The 5,394-nt window shown below is 50.4% G+C and overlaps 1 pseudogene; it reads right to left on the reverse strand.

The window, feature by feature from the left end:
- Positions 1-2,633: 2,633 nt before the first annotated feature.
- LOC134946713 (U2 spliceosomal RNA) lies at positions 2,634-2,706 on the reverse strand (annotated as a pseudogene).
- Between the last annotated feature and the right edge of the window lie 2,688 nt (positions 2,707-5,394).

Raw genomic sequence — 5,394 nt, forward strand, 5'->3', positions numbered from 1 at the left:
AAGGACACAGAGACATGTGAGTTCACTGCTGTGCTGTTTTATTCCATCACCAACTCCAGACACTTTGCACACTAGACCACCCACTTCCCAGCATCCCCTTGGTCCCAGGGACCATCACTGAAGATTCAGGCTTACACATATTAGTAAGGGAGTGTCTACAAATATTAAGCATTCTAATACACTAACATCACACAGCCAGGGTTTGCATGTTACTGTATGCTACTAATGAGGGTATGTGGTGCAGGTGATGCAAAGGTCTGGAGCTGTTCTTGTATGGTTTGGCCTGAGCCCCTTAGTTCCGTTGGAGGGAAAGCTTACTGCTACAACATACAACAAACATCCTAGAAGAGAAGGGTGCTTCAATACCTCCCAACTTCTTGATCTGTTGAGGAGGGACATCTGCGTGCACCAGAGTCTTGTGTCCAAAATTAGGGGGTGTGGCCTCAAGACTAGGGGGCATGGCCTCACGACAAGTGGCGCAATCTCAAGCCATGCCCGTTTTCGCCACACTGATCTGCTGCCCATGTTCCCTGTACCTCTCTGCAGGCGAATAGACGATGTGCCCCCCCCCCCCCCCCCCCCCCCCCCACCGTGGGACAATGCAGCCTGTGGGTGGGATAGCGGGACAGACCATAAAAAATGGGGCTGTCCTGCCAAAATCTGAACAGTTGGGAGGTAAGTGCTGTTTGATGAGTTGGGAGCATCTTAAATGTTCTGCAGAAAACCCTCTCCACAACCCCAATTAACACATTTGGGATGAATTGGAATGCTGACTGCGAGCCAATATCAATGCCTGTTGTCACTAATGCTCTTGTGGCTGAATGGATGTGAATCTCTGCAGACATGTTCCAAATTCTAGTATAAAATGATGAATTAACGCTTGGAGAGAGATAAAGTTGAGAGACATAAAGTACTAACCAATCAGCTCCTGTCCTTTTTCAAACTGTAATATGACAATTAGACTCTGAGTGGTTGATACCAGTGGAAGTTGCAAAACTGGGACTACAGCACAGTCCAAAATTCAGATAAGGGAGACACACCAACTGCCAGTGAGCCCTGGCCAGTGATGTTTGTTAGCATTTGGGGTGGCAGTGTTAAGGGTGCCACCAGGGTGGTACTAGGTGGCGCTGTTGCTCTTGCCCAGCAGTCCTTTAGCCTCCTGCAGCCAAAGACTTCGCCTATAGCAGCTGCCTTTCCCAGGAGGATTAGGTATGCCCAGTACTCAGATGCCCCCAGGTTTTTATGATAGACAAGGCTGCTGTGGGAGGCTGGGCAAGTACGGAACTGGAGTCAGACTGGGACACAAAAGGAAGGACCAGACACACAGGACAAACAATAACTTCAGCACACTACCATGTATGACTGGCACGGGATCACTGCGGCAGATGGTACTCACTAGCGCCACAGTACTGGAGATGGGAAACCAAGCATTGGGTTCCTGAACCGTAATGGCCGAGGTGATAGCAGTGCAGTCCCTGGTAGCGTCTAAATATAATACAGGCAGACAGAAATACAGGACCAGATAGCACGTAATACAGGAACTCGCAAATGGACTTGCTGGACCGGACTACGGATGCAGCGCCGGCACAGGCAGACAAACAGGCAGGGCTGGAATATTGAAGTTACTGCTAATAGCGACACCAACGGTACATGTATAACATGGTGGAATAGATGCTACGAGTGACACAGAAAGACATACTGCGGGACCAGACTGACAAGACACGGGTAATAACACATGGTACAAACTAAATTTTTTGGAAAAAAAAATATTTCTTGAAGCTCGAGGTGCGTGACTTCATCACCCAGTGTCTTGTGCAAAAACGTGCTGGGGGGTAGGACCTTGGACCCTCTCCAAAAGGAGAAGGGCCCTGATACTCCCCAACCCCTCAGAGCCAAAAGGCCTACTGAGGGGAAAAAGGGTCTGTGGGTCCCTCCTTGCCAAAGCGCAGAGAGACCCTCGAGTATCCCCAGGGTTGGCCAAAGCTTCCCCCTGGGGAACGAAACAGTCTACAGCCCTCCCCAAAAGGAGAGGGCCTCAACAACTAGGGGTGAGGGTGGCCCATAAGGGTCTCACCTAAACCCCACCAAAAACATGACAAACACATGAAAAATACCAAAAAGTGTAGTGTAAAATAGTGCAAAACACGTGAGTGAATAAATAAATAAATAAGCCCCAGCCCGAAGGCTGGGGGAAAAATAAAATTGATCCTTGTCCTAGCCAAAAGGCCAGGGCAAAGGAAAGTGGATGCAGACAGGAAGAACGAGGTGCTTAGTACCAAAGTGCCGTACTAGTGCTTGGTGTGTCAGACCACCAGTGCATTTTCAGGCACCCCTGGTTCTCCCCGTACCAGTGGCACATAGCAACCTCGGGCTTCAGGCTGCTCCCGACCTCCAGCCAGACCAACCTGCATACCCACTCTGTGCCAGGGTCAACCCCCAGTACGAGAGTGGATACTAAACCAGGCCGTTCCCTCTCCACGCAAGGGGTCCTATTTCAACCCCTTCTTAGGGCGACGGATACTAAGCCCAGATTTTCTCCACTCTCGACCAGAGGCCTTGCCACACCCCGGCATGGTACTCCACAAGGTGTTTCTCCATTCCACACTAGGGACCTCTCATGCTCCCAGTGTAAGAACAGGTACTCCACCAAGTGTTTTCCTCGAGCAGGTACTACACTTGATCTTAGCCAAAAGGCCGAGAAGCGATACAGGGTACAAACTAAAGCTCTAGTTGAGCAAATAAAGACTGGAGTACACCGGATTGTGCACAGAATCAGGTACATAAACATAAGCTCATAACAGAGACCGTGTAGACTGGAACACCCAGGATCAGGCACTTGCAGGGAAACAGCAGGCTCAGAGCATGACAGGATCACACAAATTGTTCAGGGTTCATGAGGGAATGTCAGGATAGACTGAGTAGATCAGGTTTCTACAGAATCAGGATAAGGACAGAGTATAACCACCAGCTAGATCATAGGCAGGGTGGGTAATAAAAGACACAATATCCAATCAGAACAGCCAAAATGAACAAGCCCCCGTAATGAGGAGAGTCACTGCAAGTGACAAGGTCTACAGTAGCGCTAATGGCCTAATTATGCAGCAGCTGGCCTGCACACAGAAGACATAGGAGTCAGGCTGCAATTACACAGACTCACCAGAGGTGGCTTGTAACAGGCAGTTGGACTGCACACAGAAGACATAGGAGTCAGGCTGCAATTACACAGACCCACCAGAGGTGGCTTGTAACAGGCAGTTGGACTGCGCTGCAGCCCCCCCTCTGGAGCCACCACTGGTTGGTACTTTATCTCTCTCCACTTTATTGCTCTCAATGCTTTGATAAACCTAGTCCAGTTTTGGAAAGAGATGTTCAGCAAGCACATAAGGGTGTTATAATCTGGTGTCCACATTCTTTTAGCCACATAGTGTGTGTCAAAATACGTTGTCTCACCCCTATCCTGTCACAAAAAAACCAAGTGACGTGTCAGCGTTGGAAAGCCGGAACCTGCACAGGAACAGCCAAACATATCAGTGGAAAGGTGGTGCCGCCGAGAGCAGGTATGGAGCACGCCAGCCCCCTTCTCCCTTAAAAATATACATTTTACAGTAATATCTCAGAAATCTGAGTATTCATGTGTAAGTATTATGTGTATATAGGGTAACGCAGCCCCATTACCAGCCATACACTATACTGAAATAAACTCTTTGCTAGCTCATTGCACAAATATATTTGCTTTGTAGGAATTCTCTCCTAGCCTGGTACACATTGTACAGTGGCATCTCACACTGCCTCTATAGGGGTTGGGAATGAAATGCCGGCTGTCGGGATGCCAACGGTCAGGAGACCAACAGTGACATCCCGACAGTTGAAATTCCAAAATGGGGTGTTAAGGAGTCTAACCCACCCCCTACCCTACCTTTCCCTTTTAGGTGCCTAACCCTAACCCCCCCCCCCCCCCCCCTCACAGGTGTTCTCTAAACCTAGCCCCCCTCCCCGAGGCCTAAACCTAACCAACCCCACCCCTCGCAACCTAACCCTACCCCCCTGGTGATGCCTAACCACCCCCCCTTCCCGCACCTTAAACCTAACCCCCCCACCCCAACCCTAAGTCCCCCGGGGGGGTTGCCTAAACCTAACCCCCATCCCTGGCATAGTACGTACCCAGGCCGCTGTGTTCATGCTCAGGATCTTGATGGTCGTGATTCCAGCATTGGTGTTCTGTCCCCTTTCGGGATACTGGAGTCGTCATTCCGTCGTGTGTCGGGATTCCAGCACCAGGGTCTCATGCACCGTGATCCTCACCGCTGGGATGGTAACCGCATCCCCTCTATATAACTGTTCAGAGATCTCAGTCTGACACGTAATGGTGTTCCACACCTTTGGTCAGCTGTCTAACATAGAATTGAAGGTGCTCAAGTTCAGAAATCCTGACACACATGCAACCGGCAATAATACAGACAGTTACTAAAACAGATCTAAAATCATAGGGGTATATTCAATTCAAGTCGGATCCTTTCCAACAAGCATTGTCGGGAAGGATCCGACAATGCACTAGTCAATGAGCAGCCAAATCCGACTGTCGGATTTGGCCGTTCCCAGTGTCCCGTCCGTGCTGCCACACAGCCCAGTGATGGGCGGGTTTCCTCATTATCCCCACGCTGCTGCTGCTCCCCCCGGCGCTGTGCACCACCCAGGGTGGCTCCCCCTTTCCGGGCCCGGAGCAGCAGCCCCTCATCCTGGCCTTCAAGCTGGTGAGCAGGAGACCGAGCTGTCAGAGAGCGGGGAGCTGCAGGTGACCAAGGGCAGCTGCATCCAGCTGCGCTGCTACAGTGTCACGCCCGTCTCATCTCCTCAATCCGACTCTTTTAAAGTCGGATTGAGAATGTCGGAAACAGACCGAAACCTGTCGGATTTGGGCGCATTTCCGACAAAAGCACGTGGATCCCCGGCTATTCTGCCGATCCAAGTGTTTTCCCACAAGTCGGGAATACCCGACTTGTCAGAAAAAAACAGTCCATACTGAATAGGTCGGAACCCCCTTTGATAAAGCTGCTAGACAGCAGCGAAACGTGTCAGGCTCTGGAACCCTTGCTATCCCGTCAGCAGACATCTACAATTGCATCCTGCATCATCCAACTGGCCTAACAGGACATTTGTATCTATGGACACCGCCAGTCATTTGGCCCACCAGCACCTTTGAAAGTAATGCTTGGATTGGATCCCGCACACTAGAGAGGACAGCTTCACTTCCAAACAAGCTCCATTGGATCAAGCTACAGATCTTCCTCCAGCAGATATTCAACTTGGTAAAGTTACCTACACGAACAGTGGCCCTCATTCCGAGTTGTTCGCTCGGTAATTTTCTTCGCATCGCAGCGATTTTCCGCTAATTGC

This window comes from Pseudophryne corroboree, chromosome 7, assembly GCF_028390025.1.
Source record: "Pseudophryne corroboree isolate aPseCor3 chromosome 7, aPseCor3.hap2, whole genome shotgun sequence".
Lineage (NCBI taxonomy): Eukaryota > Metazoa > Chordata > Amphibia > Anura > Myobatrachidae > Pseudophryne > Pseudophryne corroboree.